This window comes from Orcinus orca, chromosome 2, assembly GCF_937001465.1.
Source record: "Orcinus orca chromosome 2, mOrcOrc1.1, whole genome shotgun sequence".
NCBI lineage: Eukaryota > Metazoa > Chordata > Mammalia > Artiodactyla > Delphinidae > Orcinus > Orcinus orca.
In genome coordinates this window covers 3791210-3807700 of record NC_064560.1, presented here as the reverse complement: position 1 = coordinate 3807700, position 16491 = coordinate 3791210, and positions in this window count along the sequence as shown.

Here is a 16491-nt window from a genome sequence, read left to right as displayed (position 1 = left end):
TCTAACATAGCTGTCCACAGCAATAAGTACTCTACAAGTACTAATGTGGACCAACTACGAAATTAGCTCTGGGCCTCCTAGCAACCCAAAAGAAAATGGGGAAAATGTTCAGTTACAAAATATTCCTTCATTCTCCATGAGGGAAAAAAATATCAAATGCTCATGGCAAACACGTTTTTCAGGGCATATCACTTCAACTGTCCAAGCTTTAGTCTCCTCATCTTGATAACAACAACAAAAATATCATCTAGCTTCCAGGGTAGACGTTGAAGGCTAAGTAGAATAATATATTTGGAAAAGTTTTCTTATAAATGTGATGTGATTTGTAAGTGTTACTTACTATTTTATATACCTTAATTTATCTAATAAAGAAGGCTTCTCACACTGTTGGATCTTCACTTATTTCTGAGCTAAATTTTTTTTTTTTTCTTTTTGCGGTACGCGGGCCTCTCACTGTTGTGGCCTCTCCCGTTGCAGAGCACAGGCTCCGGACGCACAGGCTCAGCGGCCGTGGCTCACGGGACCAGCCGCTCCGCGGCATGTGGGATCTTCCCGGACCGGGGCACGAACCCGAGTCCCCCGCATCGGCAGGCGGACTCTCAACCACTGCGCCACCAGGGAAGCCCTGAGCTAAATTTTTTTAAAATTTATTTTATTGAAGTATAGTGGATATACAATGTCTTAATTTCTGCGGTACAACAAAGTGACTCATTTATACGTATATATACACTCTTTTTCATATTCATTACGGTTCATCACAGGATATTGACCTCAGTTCCCTGTGCTATACTGTAAGACTTTGTTGTTTATCCATTCTCTCTCTATATATAATCGTTTACATCTGCTCATCCCAAACTCCCACTCCATCCCTCCTCCCCCACCTCCCCTCCCCCTTGGCAGCCACAAGTCTGTTCTCTGTGTCTGTGAGTCTGTTTCTGTCTCATAGGCATGTTGATTTGTGAGATACTTTACATTCCACATATAAGTGATATCATCTGGTATTTGTCTTCCTCTTTCTGACTTACTTCACTTAGCATGCTAATGAGCTAAATTATTTTTACCATAGGAATACCTAGCAGGCCCAGGCACTATACTAATAATTTACATGCATTCAATTACTCCTTGGAATAATAGTAGGTACCATCATTATCCCTATTCAGATGAAGAAATTGGGGCACAAAGAGGTCGAGCGTTCCCAAGGTTACTCAGAGCTAAGACTGATATCCAGAAATTTGGCCCCGAGTTCATTCTCTTTAACCATCCCGGTCCTCACATTCAATTAGATGTAAACTCCTACTTATAGAGCTTATGTGACTATAAAAAATACCAGTCTAGGGCTTCCCTGGTGGCGCAGTGGTTGAGGGTCCGCCTGCCGATGCAGGGGACACGGGTTCGTGCCCCGGTCCGGGAAGATCCCACATGGCGCGGAGCCGCTGCGCCCGTGAGCCATGGCCGCTGAGCCTGCGCGTCCGGAGCCTGTGCTCCGCAACGGGACAGGGCACAACAGTGAGAGGCCCGCGAACCGCAAAAAAAAATATCCGGCTATAAAGTGAATATACACCAAGCAATAAAACCAGAAAGTTTTAAAAGTTTAATTTAATGTGACAGATGATATTGTTTTCCTCATCACCAGTTGTAGCATGAATTTCCTCGTCACCAAGTGATGACCAGGTACTGTGAGATGACAATTCTCTATCACTTTTTTTTCATTCAAATCACTGTAAACCATTTATTCCTGCAGCCTGTTGTGATATTATGTGCCCTTCGCTTGGCATAAACGCATCATTTGCATGTTAAATCTACTTTGGTTCTTTCTCATTAGCTCCCTGATTAAAATAGAACTGCTCAGTGCTAACTGAATTACAAACACAAACCCAAGACTAAACTTGCAGGGTAGCGCTTGGTTATAGGGAAATCATTTAGCTGATCCAGAACCTGCTCATATTATCTTTTAAGTTATTATTTAAATGAAAATTAAAAATTTTCACGGTGAGCTCACAGACACCAGAATCTCTAGTTTGAGAAATCCCACTACAGAATATTCTTTAAAAAGCAGGTGAGCAGATGACTTCTAAATAATCTGATGTTCAATCCTATCCCAGTCTGTTGCCTGACAGGAAGCCCTGGAGCATCTCCAGCTAGTAAGAGTGGAAAGTCGCCCAAGTACCACCCACACTCCTTCAAGGTTCCAGCCCTTTCTCTCGTGTACCCTTGGCTCTCTGGGGCACCTGGAGGTGGGGAATCCAGTTAGAGTGAGTGCTAGTTTGATACAGACCAGCGGGGAAAGAGAAGAACAGCAGGAAGAGGTACGTGTACAATACATCTCTTCTGATGGTACCAGTAGCCACATGCTGGCCCAAGGGGCTCGGGGTTCCCGATGGCTCTTTGGGGTTCTTTTGACAACAGCAAATTCCCAGCAACCTAGTCTACTCAGAGTCCCAATCCTAACAGGTTGCAGCTCTCAATGAGGAATCCCACCACAGGGTATTCCTAAAAAAGCAGGTGACCTGAGGACCTCGCTGTACTTATTGCAACCCTATCCCTGTTAGTTCGGCCCCTATGCCTCAACTGGTCCAGAAGCACTGCTTCAGGATTGGTTCAAAGCAGAAAATTTAGTCTTGTTTCCAATTGCATGTATCCCTCAAATTATGGTTTGCAAACTCAGGTTTGACGTACTGGTTTTCAAACATGCACAATGGACTCAGCAAACTGGTTTGAAAATACAAACAGCTTAAGATATCTGTTAGTGGACATTACATTTTAAGCCTTGTATGATGACACTGAATATATTGCAACAGTCACTACAGAGAGGCCAAGACAGAGTCCATCATGCCAGCTTCCAGCTTAAAATTACCATAAATAAAGAGCTAATAGCACAGATCTTTACCAGCAGTTCTGAGAGTGAAGTCTGGACCCTAAAATAGAGGGACTCTAACCCACTCTCCTGACGACCGAAACCTGATCTTGGCCTCGTCAACCTTTTACAAGAACTCCTAGAAAAACAATCTCTTTAAAGAACCCTCAGCGAGGATCTATAGAACCCACCTGGCATTTCCTTCTGTTTGTGAAAATAGATAAGAGGTGAATGATGGGGGGTCAAATATTAAGGATGGTGGGACTTCCCTGGTGGCGCAGTGGTTAAGAATCCACCTGCTAATGCAGGGGACACGGATTTGAGCCCTGGTCCGGGAAGATCCCACATGCTGCGGAGCAACTAAGCCCGTGTGCCACAACCACTGAGCCCACACGCCACAACTACTGAAGCCCGCGCACCTAAGCCCGTGCTCCGCAAGGAGAGAAGCCACCGCAATGAGAAGCCCGTGCACCGCAACGAAGAGTAGCCCCCGCTTGCCACAAGTAGAGAAAGCACAGCAACGAAGACCTAACACAGACAAAAATAAATAAATAAATTTATTTAAAAAATTAAGGATGGTAATATCAAACTTGTCCTATATATGGTAAGAGCAGCCAACGGTTGACTGCCACCAGAGCTGTAGGTTTGTTTTTTTAAAGTTTACATAAAATGACCACATTTCCTGATTTACCCTGTATAATCCAGCCTGTTGTCCCAGTGCAATTGTCGACGGTGCCATTTTTTTTTTTAATTTTACTGTTTTCTTTTTTGTTTTTTTTTTAAAGAAGATGTTGGGGGTAGGAGTTTATTAATTAATTAATTTATTTTTGCTGTGTTGCGTCTTCGTTTCTGTGCGAGGTCTTTCTCTAGTTGCGGCGAGCAGGGCCCACTCTTCATCGCGGTGCGTGGGCCTCTCACTGTCGCGGCCTCTCTTGTTGCGGAGCACAGGCTCCAGACGCGCAGGCTCAGTAGTTGTGGCTCACGGGCCTAGTTGCTCCGCGGCATGTGGGATCCTCCCAGGCCAGGGCTCGAACCCATGTTCCCTGCATTGGCAGGCAGATTCTCAACCACTGCGCCACCAGGGAAGCCCGATGGTGCCGTTTTCACACTTTTTTTTTTTTTTTTTTTTTTTTGCGGTACGCGGGCCTCTCACTGTTGGGGCCTCTCCCGTTGCGGAGCACAGGCTCCGGACGCGCAGGCCCAGCGGCCATGGCCCACAGGCCCAGCCGCTTCGCGGCACGTGGGATTCTCCCGGACCGGGGCACGAACCTGTGTCCCCTGCATCGGCAGGCGGACCCTCAACCACTGCGCCACCAGGGAAGCCCCCGTTCTCACTCTTGAAAATGTTCTGGGTTTTACTCTATCTGGTCACCCTATGTGGCACCGTCCCATATTATTTTATGCCCCAGCTCCCTCTCCGGACACGTCTTCTCCCTCATCCCCAAGGAATCCCCTATCTTCATTTTTGTCCATTGGCTATCTTTCCCTGTTTTCCAAGTGTTCATTGCCCCAAAATTAGCCCTGTCTTCAACATTCGCTCCCATGTAACCCCATTCATTCAGCTCAGATGACCTTGTTAAATGATTAGGAAGCAAAAGAGCAATCTGATTATTTCTTTTAAAGTAGTTTGTACTGGGACTTCACTGGTGGTCCAGTGGGTGAGACTCCATGCTCCCAATGCAGGGGGCCTGGGTTCCATCCCTGGTGGGGAATTAGATCCCACATGTATGCCGCAACTAAGAGTCCGCATGCTGCAACTATAGATCCTACATGCCGCAACTAAGACCCAGAGCAGCCAAAATGGACAAATAAATAAACATTAAAAAAAAAAGTAGTTTATACTTGTGATTTTACAAATGATTTAGTACTATAGAAGGGACAGTTCTTGCAGAATCTCTGCCCTTTATCAAGGCAGGGTGCAACTGTGTTAATTATGTAATCATTTCTGTCTGAGTTATTTTTGTGACTGCTGTTATATATACTTGTTCAATTATATAATAGGGATCTCTGATTTGGCACCCTTTATTCTGAAAGTTTGCCAACACAAAAAGAAGTACAAGGAAAGACACTAGAAAGAGACCCAAAGAAGCAGGACTGCAAGTGGTTAGTATGGTCTTCATTACACATTTCTACCTTTTCCAAATGGCTGGTAATGAGTTTATATTACTTTCACCATCTGGGAAAGAAAATAAGTACAATGGAAGAGAATAATATGCAAAAAAGAGTAAAGGTCACTTAGACTATTGCTTATTTTTATCAATAAGAAAATCTGAAAGCTAGATTTGAGATTGGATAATAGTCTGTTGAATATAAATATATATATATATATTTATTTATTTACTTATTTATCTCACATATGTGTCAAATAATGATTCTTTCAAGGGTCAAAAGATTGAAATGAATTATCACACTAGCAATCCAGGTTTGCAAAAACTGTTTCTCTTTTACTAGTTACACTTAATTAGCAAAATCAAGGCCCCTGTTTCCAGTGTAAGGCCCCGTAAGGTGTTAACCCAGCCAGACAGGAATAAGCTTTGTAAAAGCACATTTTCTGTAAGAGGTGCTGGTCTCTTCACCACCTACTCTGAGCACCAGAATTTTGATTGCAGTTGTCAGTTGAGAGTTCTTCAGTTCCCAAATCTAACTTACGACGGTGCCTATCGTGTTCTTTTAATGCTATACAATATAGACAGTAGGATCCATTAAGAATAACTGACCAAATATTAAGATACAATAAACCCCCCGTGTAGATTCTGTCGTTAACATCCACCCTACTCCCTCCACATGAAGGACTCATAAGAATTCTTAGCTAGATAGAGCTAGGGAAATAATTTACAATTTGATCCTATTAAATTGCTCTTCCTTTGTCATCCTAGGCCTGAATTATTTGCTGACGCTTTTTTTATTCCAATAATGATTCATGTTCCATGACAGTGAATGGTCTTTCTTGTATGGAAGCTGTAGTGATCTCTTACAGAAAATTCTTGTCTCTCTCTCTATGATTGTCCAGGTTCATACTTTAATCCAGAGGCTTTACCAACTGTGTTTCTATTGCTACAGCTATTCCAGTCCCTTTTTGACCTCATAAATCCATGCAATGCTGAAATATTTTTAGTAAGTAAGACATTTTTTTGAAGAGTAGTTGATTTACAATATTATATTCGTTTCAGGTGTACAACATAGTGATTTGACATTTTTATAGATTGTACTCAATTTAAAGTTATTACAAAATAATGGCTATATTTCCCTGTGCTGTACAATATATCCTTGTTGCTTATTTATTTTATACACAGTAGTTTGTGTCTCTTAATCCCTTACCTTTATCTTGTCACTCCCCCCTTCCCTCTCTCCATGGTAACCACTAGTTTGTTCTCTATATCTGTGAGTACGTTTCTGTTTTGTTATATTCATTCATTAAAAAAATTTTTTTAGATTCCACATATGAGTGATATCATACAGTATTTGTCTTACTCCGATTTATTTCATTAAGCATAATACCCTCTAGGTCCATCCACCATGCTGCAAATGACAGATTTCTTTTTTTATGGCTGAATAATATTCCATTGTGTGTATATCGCATCTTCTTTATCCATTCATCTATTTTTGGACACTTAGGTTGCTTCCATATGTTGGCTATTGTAGATAGTGCTGCCATGAACATTGGGGTGCATGGGTCTTTTCAAAATAGTGTTTTAATTTTCTTTGGCTATATACCCAGGAGTGGAATTCCTGGATCATATGGTAGTTCTATCTTTTAATTTTTGAAAAACCTCCATACTGTTCTCCATAGTGGCTGCACCAATTTACATTCCCACCAACAGTGCACTAAGGTTCTCTTTTCTCCACACCCTGGCCAACATTTGTTATTTGTAGACTTTTTGATGATAACCATTCTGACGTGTGTGAGGTGATATCTCACTGTGGTTTTGATTTGCATTTCTCTGGTGATAAGCAATGCTGAAGTTTTAAGCAGTATGGTCTCTGTAAATGTATGATTTTTTTTTTTCATCAGTAACCTGCAGTCCAGAGTGGGGTGGGGCAGTCAGGGAGGGAGTTCTAGACAGTCCAGTTTTTTAACAGCAAAAAGAATAACTTTCATATTGAATACTAGATGAAAAATTCCTTTGTTGTGTTTTTACTGTGATACTTCCAATACCATATACTACAAAAAAACTCCAACCTGGGGTTTTGCTGTTTAACCACTTCACTAGGTCCACAATAGGTCAGTTACCACAGAGCCTAGAATTCTGATAAGCCATACAGGAATAAGAAATCTGAGTGGCCCAAGACTTAGGGTTCATAAAATGAAGATGACTGCTGCTGATGGAGACATGTGCCTTGCTCTCAAAGAAGAATATAAGAAAAAGAATATTCAGAGAGGGAGTAGTGATAGAATATGTGGCTCTAGGACACTGTGTCAGCAACGTGGTTACAGGGAAACAAGTAGAAATGTAAGCTAACAATTTTTTTAAATTAATTAATTAATTCATTTATTCTTTTGCCTGCGTCGGGGTCTTAGTTGTGGCATGTGGGATCTTCGTTGCGGCATGTGGGATCTTTTTGTTGTGGTGCGGGGGCTTCTCTCTAGTTGTGGCACATGGGATCCAGAGCGCGTGGGCGTTGTAGTTTGTGGCACGCAGGCTCTCTAGTTGAGGTGCACGGGCTCAGCAGTCGTGGCATGTGGGCTTAGTTTACACAAAGCATGTGGGATCTTACTTCCCCGACCAGGGATTGAACTCGCATCCCCTGTAATGGAAGGCGGATTCTTAACTACTGGACCACCAGGGAAATCCCAAGAGAACCATCTTTTTTTTTTTTTTTGAGAACCATCTTTAAATGAGGGAAATGGGTACTTGTCTTAGGCACTTGTATCAAAGAGATTATTGAATATTTTTTAAAAGAATTGTATCTGTCCAGCTCTTTTACAGTGTCTATATTCAAATTATCAGATCCCACTGATACAGGAGGGAAGGGGGTAGGGCACAACCCTTAAAGAATGACACAGCCATTGAGAAAAATTGGATACAACAAAAAGTGGTCTGAACAAATTAGGCCCAAGATGGCGGAAGTTTCCACTTCCAGCAGAACTTAAGCCTCATTATACGCTCAATACAACACATCAGCACCTAAATGACACACCACAGGCACCATGATGGTTCCAAGGCTGATGATAAAAGGCCAAAAAGTGGGCAGTGGCCCAATTCCTGGAAATCCCCGCCCCTTCTCCAGAATAGTTGGAATACTCCTCCCACGCATTAGCCTGTGGAATTACAAAGCGCATAAAAACTAACCATCCCATATTTCAGGGCCGGTCTCACCTTCTGAGACAGGCTGCACTCTGTCTATGGAGTGTGTTTCTCTCTCAGTAAACCTGCTTTCACTTTGCTATGGCTCTCGCCCTTGAACTCTTTCCTGCACGAAGCGAAGGGCCCTCACTTGGCGGCCCACCCCAGGGGCTCACGTGAGACCTGAGACAGGACCATCCTCTCGTGCCCCGTTATCCTGCAAACTCTTTGCAAATGATACTAACAAATCCACTTCTTACCTATCAATCACTTTGCTCTTGCTGAATTCCTTCTTCGCCAAGACATAAAGGACCTGAGCTTCAGTTAAGTCCTGACACCAGGCGAGTGATTTTAATGAAAAGACGGTGGGTGGGTTCGAGTCCCAGCCCATGGGTTCAAGTCCGAAACTGAGTTTTGGCTGGTTTCAAATCCCATCTGAGGCGTTCGGTTTCAGTTTCACCTTCACTCTGTTACACATTAAAATAGCTTTCTTTAATTAAGGGATAACATACAATAAAACACATTCAGTGCACGCATCAACGTACAGCTCAATCATTTTTACATATATGATATACGTGTACATACATGACACATACATGGACATAGATAAATTCATATCTCATAACTATGTAATCACAACCCAGATTAAGACAGATTTCTTGTATTCCCTAAAGTCCCCTCATTCTCCTTCTCAGCCTGGTAGTACAAAGCATTTAAAAAGTAGATGAATATAGGGACTTGCCTGGTGGTCCAGTGGTTAAGGCTCCACACTTCCACTGCAGGGGGTGTGGGTTCGATCCCTGGTTGGGGAACTAAGATCCCACGTGCTGTGCAGCAGGGCCAAAAAATGGAAAAAAAAAAAAAAGTAGATGAATTTAACAGAGAAGATACTTTGAAGATTACTCACACTAATTGTACTAGGAATTGCATTTAGTTATGAGGAAGATACCCCACAAAGCAGTGCTTTAAACAGATTGGTGGTTTTCTTTTTCTTTTTTCTCTCATGTAAAAAAAGATGCAGATGGTAGGAAGGCTCCAGAGAGCCTAGCTTCCTTCTTTCTGTTCAGCTACCCTTGGCCTTGAGCTCTCCTCCCGGTTGTCAAATTAGAGCTCCTGACTTCACCCAGGTGTGGTGACCACACTCCCAGCAGGAAGAGGGCGAAGGTGATGAGCAAAAGGCACCTCCCGCTGAGTCAGCCCCCTTCACGGGCTTTCTCAGAAGCTCAACCAATGGACCTCTGATTAAACCTCACTGTTTAAACCTGTGTGGGAAACACAGGTCTGGCTGGCAAATCCAATATAAAATCCAATTTTAGGGGCTTCCCTGGTGGCGCAGTGGTTGAGCGTCCACCTGCCGATGCAGGGGACACGGCTTCGTGCCCCGGTCCGGGAGGATCCCACATGCCGCGGAGCGGCTGGGCCCGTGAGCCATGGCTGCTGAGCCTGCGCGTCCGGAGCCTGTGCTCCGCAACGGGAGAGGCCACAGCAGTGAGAGGCCTGCGTACCGCAAAAAAAAAAAAAAAAAAAAAAATCCAATTTTATTAGGAAGAAAGAAAGGGAGGATGGATATTGGTTAGTCAGTGAGCAGTCTCGGCCACACTGATGGTCTACAAACTGCTCCCGGGAATGACCCTTCTAGAAAATGCCACCTGGCTTGCAGTGGATGAATGCGATCTAAAGTCATCCCACAATGGGCAAAGAGGTTTAAAGTAAACACTCTTAGCCTCTCTGCCAGAGACATATTCAAACATTTGGGAAAGAAAAGGTCTGGTGAGGTGCTGCTTTAAAATACTTTGCCAAAAAGGCATAACTTTCACTATTCCTTTTTTTTTTTCTAGATTGAAGTATAGTTGATTTACAATGTTGCGTTAGCTGCTTCTGTACAGCAAAGTGAATCTCACTACTCTTAAGGAAAATATGGGGGAAATCATCAGGGGTAAAATTTAGAGGATTTGTCCAAGACCGAACAAGTAACTAAAGTAATTTGTTAGTGCAGAGTACCTTCATTTATTAGGGCCCGCAAATGGAAATCTGACCATTTCCAAACTGTAATTTTGTTTATTTCTTTTTATTGGATATGTTTCCCTGTGCTATACAGTACGACCTTGTTGTTTTGTAACTCTGTTTATAATCATTAGGATTATGAGCTTTGATTTAAGCTAAGAATATCTTTTTTTGTCATTCTATTTATTTATTTATATTTTTTCTTCCAGTTTTATTGAGATATAATTGACACACAGCACTGTATAAGTTTAAGGTATATAGCATAATGACTTGACTTACATACATCATGAAATGATTACACAGTAATTTTAGTGAACGAACATCCATCTTCTATAAATACAAAATAAATAATAGAAATTTTTTTTCCCCTTGTGATGAGAACTCAGGATTTACTCTCTTAATTTGCCTGCCACATGGGTCTGTATTAAGCAATCTGGCAGGCAGTATTCTCATGTTTAGCTTCCCCTTCCAGATATTTTTTCCCTTCTCTGAAATCATAGTCCTTTATAGCATTATTTCAGATAGAATTACTTTTGAACTCTTTTTTTTTTTTTTTTTTTTTTTTTTGCGGTACGCGGGCCTCTCACTGTTGTGGCCTCTCCCGTTGCGGAGCACAGGCTCCGGACGCACAGGCTCAGCGGCCATGGCTCACGGGCCCAGCCGCTCCGCGGCGTGTGGGATCTTCCCGGACTGGGGCACGAACCCGTGTCCCCTGCATCGGCAGGCGGACTCTCAACCACTGCGCCACAGGGGAGGCCCTCTTTTTCTTTTAACATAATTTTTTTCAAAGCTCTTATTGAGAGAGCCAACTTTTGGTTTGGCTCAACCCTCCTGAAAATAATAAAATTTAATATTCCACCTATAAATATCTACCACACATGAAAATATTCACTATTCTAGGCCAGACTCAAGTAGGAAATATACAATTTGATTCTTAAAATATGGAAACCCTTGACAAAAATTTTAAAGGGTCATAAGAATATTTTTTTAAGAAACAACTGGAATGGGATTAAAGTCCACGGTTGCACAATCCCTTATCCACAGTCAAGGATTCTCCAAATCTTTGAAAACTGAAAGCTTCCTCAAAAGTTGTAGTATCTGTTTGGTGACAGAAGCTGACCTGATCTAATATAGGGCTTCTTACGGTCTGCCTTTACCTCATTTAGTGTGACTGATCACATATTTCATTACAATATATTATTTTATTTGATTATGGGGTGATTATGATAATGCATCTATTACTATTTTTTAATTATTTAAAAAATCTGAGTTCCAAAACAAATCTTGCTTCCCCACACAGTTCTGAGAGGTAGAGATCTTAAAAACTGCATTCCTAATTGGTTCACAATTTGATTTGTTTACAGATTCCTATTACTATCAAAGCTCATTCAAGGGATTACATATCATTGATTTGACCTACTTTTAAAGTCTAAGAACCTGCTGTTCTAAGTCTTGGAATCTGAGAAATTGAACACATTGTTTCTGCCCATGTGTGCATAGGATTTTGTTTGCTAACAACCAGTTAGTAAATTCAAAAACAATAACTGTTTTTATTCCAACTATATGAGTTAAATTCTAGCTTTAATAATGCTTTGCCTCATTTGTTTAAAAAGAAGTGTTAATTGAGCTTCGTTCAACTGATATGAAATGTGAGGTTTTTTGAATAAAAAATACCAGAATTGGGGCTTCCCTGGTGGCGCAGTGGTTGAGAGTCCGCCTGCCGATGCAGGGGACACGGCTTCGTGTCCCGGTCCGGGAGGGTCCCACATGCCGCGGAGCGGCTGGGCCCGTGAGCCATGGCCACTGAGCCTGCGCGTCCGGAGCCTGTGCTCTGCAACGGGAGAGGCCACAACAGTGAGAGGCCCGCGTACCACCAAAAGAAAAAAAAAAAAATACCAGAATTGACACTGTTAAAGAGAAGCACAAAACTGAGGCACACCGTTGCCTTAATTCTTCCTTTTGGTTTTCCTAGTAATGTATATGGTCTTAGATATTTGTTTCTTGCTCATATTTCTTTATGAACATAGTCATAATCAATGTCTATAACAATGCAAATGAAGTGTGGATTTTTAAAAATATAATACCAAAACACCGCGATACAGCTATGTAAATTCAAAATTAGCGTGGAAGTTTTTTTTGTCACTTCACCGCAGCTTCGCTGGATCTTACCCACACTGAAGCCTTCAAACTCTCAAATTCCAACATTTTACTCTCTAAATAAGATTCACTTTCTTCAATGTGGAACTCCTCTCTGTAACTTAAAAACTTCGGCAGGATGTCACTCCATTTCTGACCTCCTCCGATGTCATTTTCCCTTTCTCTCAACATGCTGCAGGGCCATTGAGCTCATTTTACTTCCTGGAATACTCCAAGCTCCACTCTGCCTCAGAGCCTTTGCACACGCTGTAACCACTTCCGGGTCTGCTATTTCTCATGCATTTTTCTTCTCACCCTTTGGCTCCTTCTCTTCCTTCAGGTCTATCATCAACGCCATGTTCTTAGAAATAACTTTCCTTATCCTCTTATCTATGTCTTTCCCTCCCTGTTATTCTGGAAGACTGCACTCTGTTTATTTCTTAGTAGCAATTATAATTTGCAATTATGTATTTGCTTACTTGCTTGTTTCTTTGTGTTCCCACGAGACTGTGAGCTTCATGAAGGAGAGGAACTTCCTGCTTGTCCATTAATGTGTATGTAGCACCAAGCATCACGCCTGGCACACCCTAAGCTCTCAAGAACTATTTGAATAAACAACATGAGAATTATTTATCCTATGTCTTTCAGTGATAATTTTTCCAAAACATCTCACTCTACATTTGACTTTTACCAAAACAAAAGATGCTCAGATCACGTGTATAATGAATATTGTCTCAAAAACTCTGAAGAAAATTCAGCCTTTCGGAAGTGCATAACTTGAAATATGTGTATTGTGGAAAATGCATAGAATATTCTATGGACATGCACATCCATATACTTATATATAGATGTACATATATACTTACATTTACATGTATAACTGTATGTATATATACATATATGAATCTCATGCATATGTAAGGGTGGGGGAAGGGATGGGAGAGAAAAGGACAGGGCTGGGGAGGTGGATAGACAAAATAGTATATAGTGAAAATGGCCCCTAGCAATTTTTTTTTCTGTTGGAAGGACAACTGCGTAGAAATTTCTCAAGAATTGTAATCTACTCTCTTCACTAGATGACTTCTTAAGGATGTTTTCCTGACTGATCACATAAATGTCGTTGAAATCGACTCTCATCAGGTAACTACTGATGAGATTACAGAATAAAACGTTCGAAAAATGTCCTGGTTTAGACAATAAATTGTATAGTCACCCTAGCTATTGCTCTCTAAGAATGTTACCTATTTTTTTTAACATCTTTATTGGAGTATAATTGCTTTACAATGGTGTGTTAGTTTCTGCTTTATAACAAAGTGAATCAGTTATACATATACATATGTTCCCATATCTCTTCCCTCTTGCATCTCCCTCCCTCCCACCCTCCCTATCCCACCCCTCTAGGTGGTCACAAAGCACCGAGCTGATCTCCCTGTGCTATGCGGCTGCTTCCCACTAGCCATCTATTTTACGTTTGGTAGTGTGTATATGTCCATGCCATTCTCTCACTTTGTCACAGCTCACCGTTCCCCCTCCCCATATCCTCAAGTCCATGCTCTAGTAGGTCTGTGTCTTTATTCCCATCTTGCCCCTAGGTTCTTCATGACTTTTTTTTTTTTTCCCTTAGATTCCATATATATGTGTTAGCATACAGTATTTGTTTTTCTCTTTCTGACTTACTTCACTCTGTATGACAGACTCTAGGTCCATCCACCTCACTACAAATAACTCAATTTCGTTTCCTTTTATGGCTGAGTAATATTCCATTGTATATATGTGCCACATCTTCTTTATCCATTCATCTGTTGATGGACACTTAGGTTGCTTCCACGTCCTGGCTATTGTAAATAGAGCTGCAATGAACATTTTGGTACATGGCTCTTTTTGAATTATGGTTTTCTCAGGGTATATGCCCAGTAGTGGGATTGCTGGGTCGTATGGTAGAAAAATGGAGCTGGAGGAATCAGTCTCCCTGACTTCAGACTATACTACGAAGCTACAGTAATCAAGACAGTATGGTACTGGCACAAAAGCAGAAATATAGCTCAATAAAACAGGATAGAAAGCCCAGAGATAAGCCCACGCACATATGGTCACCTTACCTTTGTTAAAGGAGGCAAGAATATACAGTGGAGAAAAGACAGCCTCTTCAATAAGTGGTGCTGGGAAAACTGGACAGGTACATGTAAAAGTATGAAATTAGAACACTCCCTAACACCATACACAAAAATAAACTCAAAATGGATTAAAGACCTAAATGTAAGGCCAGAAACTATCAAACTCTTAGAGGGAAACATAGGCAGAACACTCTATGACATAAATCACAGCAAGATCCTTTTTGACCCACCTCCTAGAGAAATGGAAATAAAAACAAAAATAAACAAATGGGACCTAATGAAAGTTCAAAGCTTTTGCACAGCAAAGGAAACCATAAACAAGATCAAAAGACAACCCTCAGAATGGGAGATAATATTTGCAAATGAAGCAACTGACAAAGGATTAATTTCCAAAATATACAAACAGCTCATGCAGCTCAATATCAAAAAAACAAACAGCCCAATCCAAAAATGGGCAGAAGATCTAAATAGACATTTCTCCAAAGAAGATACACAGATTGCCAACAAACACATGAAAGAATGCTCAACATCATTAATCATTAGAGAAATGCAAATCAAAACTACAATGAGATATCATGTCACACCAGTCAGAATGGGCATCATCAGAAAATCTACAAGCAACAGATGCTGGAGAGGGTGTGGAGAAAAGGGAACCCTCTTGCACTCTTGGTGGGAATGTAAACTGATACAGCCACTATGGAGAACAGTATGGACGTTCCTTAAAAAACTACAAATAGAAGAATGTTACCTATTAAATGCCAGGTGAGAATAGGGATACCAGACCGAGCGTGCATGTGTGCGTGTGTGTGTGGGGGGGTCGGGGGAGGGATATGTAGAATGCAGGCACTTGCCCACTCCTTTCTTCAGCCGATTTCTTTAAACCGGTTCTACCCTTGGCTCACTAGAAATTTAGCTGGCAAAGAATTTTATACCGAATGTGTTCAATTAACACATGTATGCAGTATTTGACATATTTCCATATTTGCTGACTTTTGTGGCTTTACATTTGCAATCAATCATAGCCTAACGTTCATCTAACGTTAATCCTTTTTTAAAGTTTTCAACTTCGTTTTTATTTAAAAGCCCAGTTGCAACCACCAAATACCTGACTCAGCTCACTGCTAGACACAGAGCGTCAAATTTCCCAGCCCACTTAATTTGAAAGCCTGCCAAGATAGGTGAAAGGCCTTATAAATATGTAAAACAGGAAGTTCAAATTACAGTCAAGTAAATCTCTAGTGATTGATGTTCTTTTCAAAACAGTTTTTTAAAAGAACTAATGAAAAGCAGCACATTTCTAAGACACCCCCCACCCCCACCCCCCCCGCCCCAGACCCCCAAGGCTTCACCGGAGTTCAGCCTGGACAATGTACTTTTAGTACTGTATTTATTTTGGATTTTTACCACTTCCTGGAGGCCTGGAGGAGCCACAGTGGGAGGATCCAAAAAAACTCAGTACCACAGCCATTTTGTTTGTAAGGCAGACTGGTAGAATTCTATCAGCCGGCAGACGTTTCTGAAACAATTTTTAAGAAGGAAAAAAAAAAAAAAAGTATGCCTATTGTTTGTAATGTAGCCGCTAAAAAGTATTATTTTATTTTTATTTTCTTTACAAATGGAAGTTGTTGTGGCTAAGCAGTTCTATTTTTTTTTTTTCCCAAGGAGTTAAAGCTGCAGACGACATGAATTTTGTGCAAGGCTTCCTTAGGTACCTTCAGGACGTCCAATGGGAAAAAAAAAAATGTTTGATGGGAATCATTTTTCACCGGCCACATTGGTATCCAAATTAGACATCGATGTCGGTGAATGACCATCTGCTTAAGAAAAGCATGGTGTTCCCTAAAAACCCACATGCAAGAAATAAGAGCGTTGCCGGTCGTCAAAGGGACATTTTCCTGAGCTCACGGGCGGTCGTGGGCGCTATTGTTTTGCAGTGTCACTTCGTAGCGAGCTCAGACTTTGTCATTTGGGGGGCTGTGTGTTTAAAAGCCCAGTGTAAAATGGCACTCACACTGCATTTTTTTCCGAGCTGCAGGAGGCGGGAGGAGAGGGGGACACTGGCCTCCCAGCCAATCAGGGCCTGCCTGCTTGCCATCGC